A 17328-nucleotide genomic window follows, 5' to 3' on the forward strand; every position below is an offset into this window, starting at 1 on the left:
AAAAAAAGACGGGGGTGTATCTGGGGAGACAAAGGTGGTATTTGAGGAAACACTTTGTATCAGAAAATCATTTTAAGCATACTTAGGACCCTCCACACTGTTTTCCAGAGTGGCTGTTCCAAATTTCAGTCCCATTGTCAGTGTCAGAGGGTTCCACTTTCTCCACATCATTGTCATCGTTAATTATTAAATTAAGCCCTTCTCACCAGGGTAATGTGTACCTCACTGTAGTTTTGATTTGTATTTTCCTGTTTACAAGTGATGTGGAACATTCTTTCACGTGCCTTTTGGCTAAGTGTAGGTCCTCATTAGAGAAATACCTGTTCCTATGCTACCCATTCCTCAAGTGATATTAAAATATGTCATTAAAATATAAAAGTTAAACGGGAACAATTTTTTAAAAAGTTGATAAAACAGGGATCTCTGGGTGGTGCAGCGGTTTAGCATCTGCCTTTGGCTCAGGGCGTGATCCTGGAGACCCAGGATCGAATCCCACATCAGGCTCCCTGTGCATGGAGCCTGCTTCTCCCTCTGCCTGTGTCTCTGCCTCTCTCTCTCTCTCACTGTGTGCCAATCATAAATTAAATTAAATTAAATTAAATTAAATTAAATTATTAAATTAAATTAAATTAAAATTAAAAAAAGTTGATAAAACAAGAAACTAGGCAAGATAGGCATAAAAGAAAAATAGAGGACAATTTTATCTTGAAAGATAAATGAATCATAAAAGGAAAACCTTGAGTTCCTATGATATGTTCCCCCAGTGCTGGAAGTTCCAGTTCTGTATGGTCAGGAAATGTGCTGGTCACCTGTTCTTTCTGGTTATCCTTCCACGATGGGCCTACTACACAGATACTCAGGGATCTCTGCCTGGGTGGTGTTACACTGCACCTTGTCAGAGTGCCACTGTTACAGGTTCACTGTAAGCTGTTTGCTCTGTGACAGTTTGTTCCCTGAAATCTTTCATGCCTCTTTTGGGGGTCAAAGGTAGAATAAACACACTTTGGTCTTCAGCTCCGGAGATGAGGGAAATGGTGATTGACAAATTTGCATACTACAATGGTGCCTGGATACTCTAATTCTCCCCTAGCAGAATTGGGGGGGTGTTGAAATGTGAAATGTTTAGGTTTCCTCAGGAAGATTCTTTGACACCCTTGCTCTCACCTCCCCTTCCTGTAAGAAGTGGAGGTTTCTCCCTTTCTGTGGTTGCTGGACCCTGCAAGGAGAATGTTCAACCTGTTCAATGGTCACCCAATCTGCCTTTCCCAGAGGAAGGTGGAAGCTGTGTTCCAGTCCCTTGTATGGACTCAACATAGACCCCAGTTTCCTGGCCTGGCTGAGATTGTGGGTGATCTTAACATTCTCAATCTTAACATTCTCCCAGGCTCACTGATGTAATCCATTTCCCTGAACCAATACATGGGCACTCTGCTGGCTCAGGCACATGGGTACTTTCTGGATTACAAGAATATTGAGACTCCACTCACCTGTGTTCCTGCACCCTTTCACTAATGAACCCCTTTTAGGCAGAGAAGTCTCTGAAGGAGCAGATTTCTAAAGGTCCAGTTTTTGAACTTCAGGGCTCTTTCACTTTCCTGCAGCTGACTTATAGATGCTCCCACCTCACACCACCCATTATCCTCTGATAAATCCATTCCATTTTACTACTCCACACACCATTGGACAAATATTTTTCACTTTTCCATTTGTAGAGTCAGCCTTTCTTTCTTAGAATTCAGCTTGAATTCACTGGTATTCAGGATGGCTTAATAGTTATGTAGCTAAGATTAGGGGACGAGCTGACATAAGGACCTCTACTGCATGATCTTCAATCCATCTGAAATTTGTTTTTAAATCTGCCTAATCCAAACTGACTCTGATAGTCTATGAAACCTGTATTTCCCCAAGAAATTCAAGTTCGTTTTCAAAATAAATTCAGCTTTATTTAGGTTTACCGAAGCTAAAGACCTAGAGACAACTAGGTTGTCCATCATCATATGAATGAAGAAAAAAAACCTTCAATTCAATCCATACAAGGAAATATTATTCTGTAATGAAAAGCGATTGAGCTCTTGGGGAGCCTGTATTTCTTAGACGGTTAAGCTTCTGACTCTTAATTTTGCCAGATTTTGCCTCAGATTCTTGAGATTAAGCCACGTGATAGCCAGGTGGTGTGCCTGGAACCTGCTTAAGATTCTCTCTCCCAGGAACCCTGGGTGGTGCAGCGGTTTGACGCCTGCCTTTGGCCCAGGGCGGGATCGTGGAGACCTGGGATCGAATCCCACGTCGGGCTCCCGGTGCATGGAGCCTGCTTCTCCCTCTGCCTGTGTCTCTGACTCTCTCTCTCTCTCTCTCTCTCTCTGTGACTATCATAAATAAATAAAAAATTTAAAAAATGATTCTCTCTCCCCCCCGAAAAAATATCCTCTCTCCCTCTTCCCTGCTCTTTCCCCCTACACTTGCACTTTTTCTCTCTAAATCTAAATGATTCTATTTCCTGGATCTGAATGCTTGTTTCCCTTCCCAGATTAGGAAAGTTTTCAGCTGTGATTTATTCAAATACATATTCTGGACCTCTGTCCCTTTTGGCGCCCTCGGGAACCCCAATTAAATGTAGATTTTTCTTCCTGAGGCTGTCATTTATTTCCCTTAATCCATCTTCTTGGTGTTTTAATTGTTTGTCTCTTTTTTCCTCAGTTTCCCTCTTTGCCATCTACTTGTCTTCTATGTCACTCACTTGTTCTTCCACTTTGTTAACCCTCGTCATTAGGACTTCCAGTTTTGATTACATCTCATTCCATTGATTTTTAACTTCTGCCTGATTAGCTTTGAATTCTGCAGTCATGAAGTATGTTGAGTCCTTTATGCTTTTTCTACAGCCACCAGTAGCTTTATAGTAGTGCTTCTGAATTGGCTTTCTGACATTGAATTGTAATCCAGATTTTGTAACTCTTTGTGAGAGAGGACTGTTTATGAGTCTTTCTTTTGAGGTGAGGTTTTCCTTCTAGTCATTTTGATCAGTGCAGAGAAGCCAAAAACAAGTTGTACTGGGACAAGGAGAAAAAGAGAGGAGAGAAAGAAGGAAAGAAAAGAGAAAAAGAAAAAAGAAAATAGGAAGAACAAAATATGAAAAAGAGAAGGAAAAAGAAAGAAAGGGAAAAAAGGATTGGGGAAGCAACAGAAATTAAAAAGTAAAAAACATCATGGAGGAGTATCTTCTGATTCTGTATACTTTAAGTCCCTAGACCTACCCTGAAACTTGTCTGTCTAGTTGGTCTTCTGGGGGAGGGGCATGTTGTGCTGATTTTCAGGTGTTAGCATTTGGGGAAGCTGCTCAGCCCCCTGCCTGGTGCAGGGCTCAGTCTGGTTGTTTACCCCGTGAGGGTCCAGGAGGAACAACCACAGTGGTGGTGGCCAGCTCTGGAGCCCTAGATTCAGCTCCTGCAATAGCCATGGAACTCTCAGTCTGCAGGGGCCTAGATGCTCTGGGTGCAGGGCGGCTGATCTTATCAACTCGGGGCAGGAGCGTCCTTGCTGTCTTGGGCCCTTCTGGTCTCTGCCTGTCCCAGGGCGAGGCCAGATCCTGGGCTGTGTCCTCAGTGCCCAGTGCTCCCGGGCCTGCACTGTTGGATTCAGGCTCCCAGTGGTGCAGCCGCCTCTCCATGGAGCTGCCACCCAATCCCCTTCACACTGCTCCCAGAGCTGTGCAGCCCCCTCCACACGGAGCCTCTTCTTCTGCCGGAGCTGCCCCTGAGGTGCTCCCAGGGCACGCAACCCCCTTTCCACTGAGCTGTTTCCTGAGCCACTCCGAGCTGTTCCCAGGTCAATGTGCAGGAGCTACAGCCCTTTAGGAAGCTCGGCGTACTCTCCCCAGTGGGCCATTGCTCTGTTAGTTCCAAGGGAGCCTGAGGGCATCCCCACCCCTTCTAGGGTCCTGCTCTAACTCCCTGTGAGTGCCTTTCCACTTGGGAAGATTGGTGAAGCACCTGCTTCTCTGGGACAGAGCCTTACCATCCTGGGGGCACTTGTCCTGGCCTTAGCCTGGATCCTCGTGGGGCCCCTTCCCCTTGGATACCTTTTGTTTCTTTAATTCTTTTTTCCCCCAAATTCCTACCTTGACAGAAGTGCAAACTCTTCTTACTGTAGCATTCCAGCTGTTCTCTCTTTACATCTCAAGCTGAATTCACAGATTTTCAGGATGATTTGAAGGTTATCTAGTAATTTGGTGAGGACAGGTGATTTGGGGACCCTACTCTTCTGTCATCTTGCCCGTCCTCAAAGATTTAATTTCTTAATATACCCATAAGAGACACAGAGAGAGGCAGAAACATAAGCAGAGGGAGAAGCAGGCTCCATCAGGGGACCTACTTCAGGTCTCTCCCAGGACGCCTGGAGCACCCCCTGTGTGGAAAATATATGTGCCCCTAGACATCCAGACATACCGCCAGCTGCCCTTTCAGGACAGATTTTCTTCCCAGCGATATCCCAGGGTTGTAGATCTGGAACCTGAAGGAAGTGAGCTTATTAATGGATATTTCTGTGTCCAGCCTAGGCCTGGGCAGGTGGTTGGGGAGAGACCCTGACAGCTAAGCTCTTCCTCATGGCGTTCAGTGTGGATGCACGAGTGCTAGGCTAGATGCAGGGACATAGTAGTGTCTAAGCTCAGTCTTGCCTTTGATGGCCCTGAGTCCTCTACTTCCTAATAATGGGACTCTGCCCAGATGGACCTCCAGGATTCTATCTTAAGGTAAGGGCCCTGAGACCTCCAAACACAAAGTTATGGTTAGTTAACACTGGGTCCTCTGTTCGTCATACAGGTTCTTGGGTAAGAGGGTCCCGGGTGTTCAGACCCAAGCCTCCTGGAGGCCATGTATAGTGCTCATGACCCTACCCCTCTCTGCTCTAAGGCACAGTGCTCCAGAGGCACAGCTCACATCTGGGGCAGATCTGTCAAACATAGAAAGCAAGAGACACCCCCCAAAAAATAGTCTACTCTCCAAGGATCCATACTGGTGGCATCTGGTGTACTTCCCCATGGCTTATTTGCAGGTATATTCCTGCTTCTCCACACCATTAAACCATTAGGGATAGAGTCCTTAAGCATTCTGGAGCTCAAAGGGTTCTCTCAAAACCTGGATTGAGAAAAGCAAAGGACAGTTTGGGAGAAGATACATTGTCCTGAAAATAGCTCAGTGTTAAGTTTTGGAGGCTTAAAGAGGTGACGGTGTAATCAGAAAAACAGTAAAGAAATTAAACTTCGTGCGTAGTTATTTCTTGGAAGATGGACTGCTGCTCGCACATATGGGTGGTATACACTAGTGTGTTTCCAGCTATTTGAAGGAATATCCCTATAGTGATATTGTGGAGGTCACTGATATATATCTATCCAATTACTTTTATAAATGTCCTAATTCCACACCAATGCTTCATTGCTATTTGTTGGAACTCCTTCAGTCAAAATTCGTGTGAATCTCTCCACATAGATGGAAGAAAAATTGACTGGCCCAGGAAAACTGGTTTAAATACTTTATTTTTTAATTATTTATTTTTAAACATTTTAAAACTATTCATTCATCCAGACACACACAGAGAGAAAGAGAGAGGCAGAGACACAGGCAGTGGGAGAAGCAGGCTTCATGCAGGGAGCCCAATGTGGGACTTGACCAGGTCCAGAATCATGCCGTGGGCTGAAGGCAGACACCATTCCGCTGATCTACCCAGGCATCCAAAGTTTAAAAGATTTTAGAAATGTATTTGTGGGTTATATTAAAAAACGATATTAGAGATATCTATAAAGAATTTGAGTAAGAAGAATCATTTTCTAAATGTGAAAGTGTATAACAGCAATAACTGTATTTTACATGATGTGCAATGTAAATATATCATTGCATCTTATTTAATAAATATCATGGTACACATTTGATTTTCCTAAAGGTTTATATTTTTAAGATGAGCCCCAAAATCTGTACCTTCTTGATGGAAAAGTATCTTTTGTTACAGCACTGAAAGCTGGACTTAGATTTGGGATTAGCTTATATTGGGGTATTAAGAAGTCTGGAGTATATGGTACCAATCCTTTAATAATCTACTTTGTAAGCTTAGCATATTTTAAAAACAGTACTGTTTATATCCACAAGTTCCTTGAAGTGCAATGGAAGTGCTGTCAGAAAGGAATTTACATGAACATGCGGATGCTCTTCTCTCACTGATGATGATCTAAAGATGTAGAACTTGCTTCTGCTTCTGGAACACCCCTTGTGTGATATGCATATGCTTCATGCTTTCCACAACTCTCACTCACCCATCAGAGGTGGGTTGTGCCTGAATCACGGCTCTTGGTGGCAGACAAGGACAGGGGAGAAAACTGGTTTGTTCTGGATTATTTCACCCAAAATTGGAGGGGGTTGGGCTGTGCGTAGGGGCACCAGGGGAGGCAGGAGGATGGGGAAAGAGGGAAGTGACAGTATGATGAGTATTCTGCAGAGCCAGAAACCCAAGGACCTGGAGTCAGAGAGACACAGGCCCAGCTGCAGATGAGTGGCCAGGAACCATGGAGATGCCCTGGATGTGCCCTCTACTTCCTTGGTAACGTGATTGTGGAGACTTGGGGGCACTGGAGACAGCATCCTTAGCTGGATACAGCACAGATGGAGCAGAACATGAAGGATGGGCCTCTGAGCCCCTGGAGCAGGACACCTAACTTCAATGAGACAGGATAGGGAGGGAGAATGTCTCTCCTCCATTAGCCCTGAGTCCTGGATCCCATCAAGGGGATCATGCCTGACCTCCACTGCACATATGGGTCATTTCCCTGGCATCTCTGCCAAACTTTGTCCCTGTGTTTAGAACTTTCTATACCAAATGTCCCTATGACGCTGTCACTTATCCTTTCCTTCCACTAGATGCTGCTCTACAGCCACCACAACAACCCACATTTCTGATTACTAACTCTGAGTGTAGACAAGGCAGAGAAAAGATCTGGTGAGCCCTCCTCATTTTCCAGAAGGCAAATGGAGATCCAAGTGTTTATCTGAGCTCTTTTACATTAAGGTAACAGTATTAAACAGCTATAGATTGTGGAGCACTCAGCGTGTGTCAGGCTCCTTTTGCCAAGTAGCTTTCCTCTCTCTTTTAAAAAAGGTTTTATTTATTTACTTCAGAGAGAGAAGACTGTGTGCACAAGTGTAGGCTGTGTGGGGAGGTAGAGGCAGAGATGGAGGGAAGGGAAGGGAGAAAGAATTTCCAGATAACTCCTTGGTGAGCAGGGAGCCTGACTCAGGGTGCAATTTCAGTACCCTGAGATCCTGTCCTGAGCTGAAACCAAGAATCCAACACTCAACCAGCAGAGGCACTCAGGCACTACTTCACCAGTTAGTTTCTTAACTGACCCCAGGATCCTTGAGGTTTGTTTTCACCCCGCATTCTGTGAAATAGAGTCTCAGGGAGATGACATGACCTCTCCAGAGTCACACAGCCCATAGGTAGAGAAGTTGTGATTCAAATTGAGGTCCCCAAATTCCAAATACCATAGACTTAACAACTCTTCTGACCCACTGCCTAAGGCAGTTGCTAATTATGGAGTTTCTATGATGTGCTGGAGAGTACAGAGATAAATGAGACAGACTCACACTCTGAATGGTTTGTGCTGTGTCCACTCTCCTGGGAAACCTGTCCTCATTTCTCTCCAGGATCTAGCACACAGATTGGCACAGAGTAAGGCCTCAGTTACTATGGAAAAAATGATTTGCACTTATGTCAGAGACTTTCTACTTTTAAATAAGATTTTATTTGTTTATTCATGCGAGACACACAGAAAGAGACAGAGAGAGAAGCAGCCATCCTGAGGGAAACCGGATGTGGAACTGGATCCCAAGACTCCCAGGATCATGACCTGAGCTGGAGCTAGATGTTCAACCAGTGATCCACTCAGGCGACCCTACCAGATTTTCTGTGCTTCATTCCAGGGATTGTAGAATGCAGAGGATGTCCTGGGACCCCATATTCATCCAATCCAGGCATCTTTTTGAATCCTTTCTTTTGGGTCGGTTGACTGAATCCAACTGTGCCATTCCAAAGGTCCCTTCTGGTCCTGGAGTACTACTCTATATAAAATGGTGCTTTAGGATGATTTTTCCAGTGGCACATACTTCATTTTCTCCATATTCTTAGGTTTCTTTGGCGCCTTAAACCCTGTGCAGAATATGTTAAATTCTCTAGATGCCTTCCCCTGAAAAATACATTTACACCTAGCTTTTGCATCCAGTTTCCAAGCCTTCCAGAACCTGAAATTAAGTGTCTCTGTTGCGGAGGATTCTTGGAGGCTGCAGACATCTCAAGCCAACAGATTCACTTCCTCAAGGGAGAGGGAGGGTTATTCAATCAGCAAAGTCATAAATTTCTGCCATGTGCTGTGCATCACACCAGGTGCTAGGGACCACAAGGGACAGCTGCAAAATCCAGGTGAGTTAGGAGGCCACTCAGGGAAGTAGGAGTAACCCCTGGCCTCTCAGACCACAGCTTCAGACTGGGTTCTGGGGATTCTGAAGGTTCTCATCTCCCTGGGGATGTCTGGGCTTTTTTCCCTCCTGGCCTCTCAATTAGAGTCTTCTGTAGCAGGCTTATCCAAGATAAGCAGGATGACTCCTAGTAAGGTTCCTTAGTGCTTCTGCTCCAGAGTGTATCCTACAGCCATGCAAACTCAGCTGCTGTTTGTTACAAGTTCAAAGCAACCCTCATACTAACTTCCTCAGCAGAATGTCAGAAACCTCTTCCTCTCCTTTTTGCTGCTAATAACAATAATAACAGCCAATAATAACAAAAAGTTTAGTCATTCATTGGAGACATATGTATGGAGCACTGTGGGGCACCTGGACCTGCAGGGTGAACAAGATCACATGTTTAGCTGAGACATGGGGTGGCCCCCCACGATGACATAATGCCTGGCTGCCAAGTGCCAGTCCTCATTTTACAGGGTCTGAATCTTCCCCAATTTTTCAGACTGCTTTAAGGAAAAAATAAAAGCTTCAAAAAGATGTTTTGCTTCTAAAGTGGCAATCTTCAGAATTAAGAAAACTTTGAAATATTGATGGCATCACAAAACTCAGAAAATAACATTTTCATGTATTGACTGCCATCTGTGTACCACCTCTTTCTGTATTACTTATTTACTTATTTTGATGGCATGGTCTTTCATCACTTCTCCACAGGACCTAAATGTTTTATTTATTTAACCGAGAACAAGCGGTGTCTGGGGGGTGTTAGGGATTAGAAGAAGGGGAGGGACAGGAACAAGCAGACTCCCCCCTGACACAAAGCCTAATATAGGGCTTGAACAGATGACCCTGAGATCATGACCAGAGCAGAAATCAAGAGTCAGATGTTTAACCTACCTAAGCATTCCATGGGTGTGCTTTTCTAATATAAACCTTTTTTAAAAAGAGATATTTATTTATTTATGAGAGAATCAGAGAGAGAAAGAGAGGCAGAGACACCGATAGAGGGAGAAGCAGGCTCCTCACAGGGCTCCTGATGTGGAAATTTGATCCTGGATCCTGGGATCATGCCCTTAACCCGAAAGCAGAAGCCCAAACTCTGAGCCTCCCAAGCATCCCTCTAATATGTTCTATTCAATAAGTAAAATAGACATCAGTCTTCCTTCTAACACAGAAGAGTGAAATTGGTTCTTTCTTAGCCATAATTTACAAAGGGATGTGTCACATGTCCTCAGTGGTGACACTATCTAACTTTTTGAGATTGTTGTCATATGTGGGACAGACTTTACTGAAATTCTGTCAGTAATATACATAATCTGGATATTTTGAGTTTTCTTTGTGAACTGATTAAATTTTAATACTCTGAAGGAAGGTCAGTCATTAATTAGTTGTTCAATGTAAAGAGTTTTGTAAAGAGTTTTCCATTGTATTCATTTTGTGAGAAACCAGTGAGAAACTCTAATGTTCAAGATGTTTAAGATTTACATCCTTTCTTAATTTGATTCATTTACAAATAAAGCTCAGTAAATTTTAGAAAGGATTTTATCATTTATTTATTTATTTATTTATTTATTATTTATTTATTTATTTATTTATTTGAGGGAGAGAAGGGAAAGGGATGGAAAGAGAGAGAGAACATAACTGGGGGGAGAGTTAGAAGGAGGAGTAGGCTACCCATGAGGAGGGAGCACAACATGGAGCAAATCCTGAACATGGGATCATGCCCTGTCCCTAAGGAGTACAATTGTTTCCACTAGTAAAATACAAATCAAATATTATCATCATTAATAGTACTTATTGTGAATCTATTATTTGGATGTAAACCTACTGTAAAACATTAATAGATGTTTTTTTTAAGATTTTATTTATTTATTCATGATAGTCACAGAGAGAGAGAGAGGCAGAGACACAGGCAGAGGGAGAAGCAGGCTCCATGCACCGGGAGCCCGATGTGGGATTCGATCCCGGGTCTCCAGGATCGCGCCCTGGGCCAAAGGCAGGCGCCAAACCGCTGCGCCACCCAGGGATCCCACATTAATAGATGTTTTAATCAATTGATGGTATTTTAATCAATAGACTGTATTACCTAGAATAAAATTGATCTTTACTACTCTTAATGATTTTAGGAAGCCACATGGAACATAGTGTTTGAGATAATGTCTCACAAAGTCAGTGAACGGACATCTGGAGGAAATTGTTTGTCCCTAAGGATGTGTCTCTCCAGTCTGTTCAGGATGGTGAATACAACATTCTTCAACCAAGCAGGAGAAACTGTTGTTGAGGGAAAGTACCCCATCACAATCTATAACAAGCTTCGCTGTCTCCAACAGCAAACATCCTCTTAAATAAGGTAATTCTTGGTAAGAGACAACCACTCACCCTCCCAAATAGTCACTGTCTGAATTTCTTCAGAATCTGTGTGGAAAGCAACCAAGAAAGCGATATTTGTTCCTCGGTCAAAGATACTCAAGCCCACTTTGACAATATTTATCTGATCTTCTGTGATGCTTTTGATGAACACTTTTTTTAAGAAAGGATAATAGGAGGATGCCTGGGTGGCTCAGCGGTTGAGCCTCTTCCTTCAGCTCAGGGCATGATCCGGGGTCTGGGGATCAAGTTCCATGTCAGGCTCCTTGCAGGGAGCCTGCTTCTCCCTCTCCCTGTGTCTCTGTCTCTCTCTGTGTGTGTCTCCTGAATGAATGAATGAATGAATGAATGAATTAAAAATGAAAAAATCAAAAGACTGGATCATAGGGTGCTTCTAGCAAGACACACAGTACCCATCAGAATGTTGGTCATACCGCTAAGAAATAACTCAGGCTGGGGTGCATGAGTTGGTGAGTTAAGAGTCTGCCTTTGGTTCAGGTCAGGCTTTCTGGGACCAGAAATCAAGCCTAGTGTTAGTGTACTTTATCAGTGAGTTTTTTTCCTCTGTCCAACTACACCTTTCACCTCTCCTGCTCACTCTCTCTCAAATACATAAATAATGATTTTAATAAAATAAAAGAATAATTCTGGGATTGTGCATCATTATGAGTAGAGGGCTACTGAACATGATGGCATTTGGTTACCAAGCATGGGCTAAACCTGCATTGTATAGCCACTCATGGTTTTATGACTATAAAACATCCTGAGTTATGAGATTTTTTATTTTTGAGAATAATGTGAGAAGCTGTCATGCAGTGTCACTGGGATATATGTCCTGGAGAACTCTCTTATTCTCTCTCCTCTCTTTCTCCATATTTCTGTGTCTATATCTAAGTCTCATTCTCCCTTTCTCTCAATTCACTGACTCAGTGTCAAAAACACAAGCATACACAACTCTGTCACACTGCACAGGGTTAAACCAGTCACTCAACCCTAAGCTTCATGTACTCACAACCACAACACACAGGGAAGACACTAGCTTCCTATTGTTGTAGAAGCATGGACATATGCTTTTTATATTTAGTATAGTACTCTACTGTATTTATTCACTAATCAGGTTTTTAAAAAATATTTTATTTATTTATTTATTCACAAGAGACACACAAAGAGGCAGAGACATAGGAAGAGGGTTAAGCAGGCTCCCTATGTGGAGTCCAATGCAGGGCTTGATCCTAGGCCCACAGGATCATAACCTGAGCCAAAGGCAGACACAAAACCACTGAGAACCCAGGTGCACCACTATTCAGTTTGGATGAAAATATTCCATATGGGGGAGATTTAACTACAGGAAGTATGCCATTTTCCAATAGCGATAGCTGTGAAAAGAAATGGGATGGACGGGCTTCCCATTGTTCATTAAAGAAATCACAGAGATCAAAAGTACTACATAGGGAATATGATCAATGGAATTTTAATAGTGCTCTATGGGGATATGTGGTATCTACATTTGTGGTGTGCACAGTATTAACTTACATAAGTATCAAATCCCTATGTGGTACACTTGAAACTAATGTAAACCTGTGTGCCATCCCAAATTCAATCAAAATAGTAATAATGTGGGTACCAGGCTTGTTCCTTTGGTTGGGGATCTACTTTGGGCTCATGTCATGATCTCAGGGCCCTTGGATACATACTATTCTGCAGTTGTGAAAACCCACACGAATGCATAAAACGGGAGCAGTCTTTAACATATGTGGTCAACTTCAATAATAATAATGTCTCTACACTAATTTTTTCTTTGTGATAAAATTTCCACAATAAAGTAGGCATGCATGATTATGGGAATTGTGTGCCAAGAGATAGGGTGATAAGGGAATTTTTAACTTATATACTGCATTATAACATCAATTTAACCCTAATCTAGTAATAAGGACTATTAAAACATAATCACATATTTTATGTTGTTAATATTTTACTCACACTAGTGTCCAAATGTTAGCTTCACAACACCTCCCTTTTAATCTGACCAAATATGAGTGGTAAAAGCAGTTTTATTATTTTGGGTATTAACTCATGACTGACCATTTAAATTATGAATTTCACAACTGACCACAAATAATATGGCTAGGGTGATTGTTTTTCAGTATGGCATCCTGATTACAGTAGAAGAATGATTTTTTTTTTTGTATAGCCATGTATATCTGGCTTACTATTTATTTATTTATTTAAATTCCTCAGTTGATTTTTTTTTTGTTACGATAGCAAAAGAAAAAGTGTAAGGGGAGAGGGGTAGAAGAAAAAGGAAAGAGAATATTAAGGAGGCTCCACCCTCAACATGTAGCCCAACCTACCAACGAGTTTTTACTCGTTGTATTTTGTGTTTCTCCAACCATAAAGTCATTTGGTCCAGGTTTGTATCCACATAGATCCACTTCCTTTCCACAGCATGGAGTTCCTACAGGAACAAACAGTGTAGAAGAAGGTATGGGGGCAAAATGACTGAAAATTTCAAGTATGTGACTGAGATCTTTGAGCTTTAGGGGTGGAAGGTGAAAGTCCAATCACCCGTGGCAGAGTTAAAGAAACCGAGGATCAGAGAGGGTCAGAAGATACATGAGCAGTAGGAATGAAAATGAATTTTCCACCAAAAAATAACGTTCCCTGGAATCTGTCATTCCAACATGAAGATCTTCATGTTGGATCTTGGGAATAGGGGTCCTCCCTGGGGGAATGGGGGCTTAAGAGCCTCCCAGTGTCCCCTTGGGAGCACAATGGCGACATTAAACTTAGAGTGTGGCAGGCACACAGGGCCCAAAGACTAAACCCTCACCCTGGAGCCATAGGGCACAGAAGACACAAAGAAGGAAGAGACACATTCTCCTCCAGGCAGGGAGCAGAGGACTCTCAAAGGTCACAAGGACTGCTAAGTCTCTATGTCCCTGTGTGGATGACTGGAGCCAACCTGGTAGCCTGTGGGAGAAAGCCTGGTGAGCCCCTATGTGCTGCCTTGTGGAGTGGGTGGAAGAAAGGTCATGCAGGTTCAACCTGCCCCTGGAACTCTTTTGGGATCCTGAAGCCAAGGTACTCCTCCTGAAGGAAGGCATGGAAGGATTTTGTCAACCAGAGGTGGTTTGGTTGGGTTGGTGGCATGAGGCTTGCCCCTCTGGAGCTTTGAGTCTTGTAAAGACTCCCAGGGCCTAAAGATGCTGGCATTATGACCTCTTATCTTCTCCAGATTGAGGAAGGCCTATTGATCTCCTGAAGCCTAAGGACTCACTGTATGTCCCTGTAATATACCCTCTCATTGCATTCTTCCAAAAGCTTACTTGGGTCTGTGGGCAAGGGCCTCCTGGGGCAGGGAGTATGAACTTCCCTTTTCCAATGTATTCTTGGTAAGTGAGAGTCATCTTTCTGTGCCCAGGGTCCCTCCACTGCTAAATGGGGACAATAGCACTCATTGAAGTTCTTAGGATTAAATGAGAAAACAAAGCACTGGGTAATGACCTATAAATATTGCTTTTCCCACCCTTCCCAAGTGTCTCCTCAGGCTTAGGAGACCCCTATCTGGTGTAACCAGAAGGACAGCCTTGCTGGTTGTTTTTGGGCAGAGCAACGAGAATAGCTATGGTCACACATGGATCCAGCAAGATTCATCCTGTGAGAAATTGGACATGTCCCTGGCCTCCCTGAGGCTGAACTTGTGCATCTATGAAAGTAGAAGTTTCACTGCCAAAATGCAGACAGAAGTGCTTGGTCTATTCATCCAGCACAAACTGTATGATCCAGCTTTCATTGTCTTCTCAACAATTTCAGGGGCACCAGTGCTATAGAAAGCCCCTGGTCCAATAACCATTGATCAGAGAGGTGGAGTGACATGTCCACAGGCACCAAGTGAGGAATAGTGATGCTATCCTGAGCTTCACTCTCCTCTCTGTGTAGCTTCCTTCTTTGGATAACAGTTCTCACACTGGAGGTACTTCCACTCCCACTCAAATTTCCCTACTTCCTTTCTAGGCCCTGAGGAGAGGTTATCCCTGGAGGTGAGTTTACTGACCCATCTCCTAAAGGCTCAGCACAGAGGCTGTGATAGGGTCATGGCTTCATTTGCACCTACTTGGGAAGTGTAATGGAGAAAAACCCCAGAGCCAGCCCAGGTAGGGATGGAATTCTGGGAGATGATCCAGATCCCTGGGCCCAGAGCCAAACAGAAACGGATTTGGTGCCTTCAACAATCTAAGCACCTACTTTCTCCTGGCACAGAGCAATGCACTGGTGTCACATAGCAGGGGGAGATCTCATGTCAATTCACATAACCCATTATTATGGTGGACTTTCTACAAGAGCTTGCTATGTGGACTCTCCTTTAGGTCTCACCATACCAAGTGATAGGTGGTGTTATTCCCAATGACAGATCTGGAAAACAAGGTCCAGAGAAGGCAAGTGATTTGTCTGAATCCACACAGCCAGTTGCTGGTGGAGGTGAGAATCAGAATCCTTCCCTTTATGCGGACCAACTATTATGTGGCATTGAACTTCTAAAGACAGAAGATGCCTTCGGACTCCATGTATATCTGGCTTACTATTTATTTAAATGCCTCAGTTGTGTTTCTTGTTCACTAGGCTTTTCCTCATATAGGTTTCCAAAATGTTCATCCAAAAAATGTCCCATAATCCTGAGAAAACATACATGGTTGTGAACAAGGAAATGCTCCACTCTTCTGTCTTCAAATGCTTTCTCTCTTCCATTTTCCATATTTTCTTCTTGGAGCAAATTTAGATCATTCAACCTTCTAGTTCAGGCTTCACGTTATTTCCCTAAATTATTTACATATTCCATTACTTTTTAAAAAAACACCTTATTGATTTATTCATGAGAGACACAGAGTGAGAGAGAGGCAAAGACAGAGGCAGAGGGGAAATCAGGCTCCAAGCAGGGTGCTCGGCATGGAACTCAATCCTGGTCTCCAGGATCACAGCCTGGGCTGAAGGAGGCACTAAACAGGTGAGCCACCCGGTCTGCAGTACATATTCCATTTCTTTGCCTATCTGAGCAGTGTAAATATATCAAGTGTACACCGTACATTTCTGTCTGTCATTTTCACCTATCCCTAATCTGATGTAACTGAATAAAGAAGTTTCTATATTCTGTCTTTATTGGGACACCTGGGTGGCTCAGCAGTTCAGTGATAACCTCAGCACAGGACATGATTTCAAGCCTGGAGATTGAATCCTGAGCCAGGATCCCCACAATGATTGTCTTTTTTCCAATTTACTTATTTCACTCAGCAGGATACTCTCCAGATACTTTCATATAGAGAAAATGACAGGTATACTTTGTTTCCACCCATGAGAAACAATCAGTTGTTACTATGTGTTACAGGACCACATCTTATTTACTCCTTCATCTGTTGAAGGATGTGATGGTTCCTTCCATGGTTTAGCTGTTGTACACATTTGTGCTATAAAATAAATTTTGGGTTCTCTTTTCCAGTTACTGGGCATGAGCTACCATGAGCAACAAAGTCTCCCATGACACCCTGTATAAGGCTGTGTGGGAGGCCCTGCATGGGAACCAGCACAAGCACTGGATGTTTCTGTAGACTAGAGCTACAGATGAGACTGAGGAACTATGAACCTCAGAAGGACAAATGCTTCTCAGACACCATCAGGCTTTAGTCCACCCCCTGCCCCAAGTTCTCCATGTGTGTTTTGGGGGACTAGCAGCACTGTGATGAGGCCAAGGCAGTGGATATTCCCCACATGGACATTGAGGCCTGAAGAAACTCAACAAGAATAAAAAACTAGCTAAGAAGTTGGTCAAGAATTATGATGCCTTTTTGGCTTCAAATCTCTGATCAAGCAAATCCCATGGATCCTGGATCCAGGCCTGAATAAAGCTGGCAAATTCCCTTCCTTCCTGACCCACAATGAGAACATGGAGGCCAAAGTGGATGAAGTGAAGTCCACCATCAAATTCCAGGTGAAGAATATGCTATGTCTGGCAATGGCTCTTGGCCACGTAGAGATGTGGGATGATGAGCTCATGTAACACATCCACTTAACTGTCAATTTCCTGGTGTCCAAGCTCAAGAAGAATTAGCAGAACATCCAGGCTTTGTACATAAGAGCACCATGAGAAAACCCCAGCGCCTTTACTAAGGCCATTTAATAAATCCTAGTGCTGCTGGTAAAGAGAAATAAAAGAAAATAAATAAAATAAAATAAACATGGGAGGCAGGTGTCCTGTCGCTTCACCACATCTGTATCTTTGGAACAAATACCCAACAGTGCAATTTCTGGGTCATAGATTAGCTCTATTTTTATCTTCCTGATGAGACTCCACTCTGTTTTCCAGAGTGTTGCACCTGCTTGCATTCCCACCAAAAGTGCAAAAGTGGTTCCCCCCTCCACATCCTTGCCAGCATTAGTTTCCTGTCCTGTCAATGATACCATTCTCAGGGGTGAGAGC

At 43.3% G+C, this 17328-nt stretch overlaps 1 pseudogene; it reads left to right on the forward strand.

Annotated features, from left to right (window-relative positions):
- The first annotated feature begins 16369 nt into the window (after nucleotides 1-16369).
- LOC140629055 (large ribosomal subunit protein uL1 pseudogene) lies at nucleotides 16370-17018 on the forward strand (annotated as a pseudogene).
- The last annotated feature ends 310 nt before the right edge of the window (nucleotides 17019-17328 follow it).

The sequence above is a fragment of the Canis lupus genome, chromosome Y, assembly GCF_048164855.1.
Source record: "Canis lupus baileyi chromosome Y, mCanLup2.hap1, whole genome shotgun sequence".
NCBI lineage: Eukaryota > Metazoa > Chordata > Mammalia > Carnivora > Canidae > Canis > Canis lupus.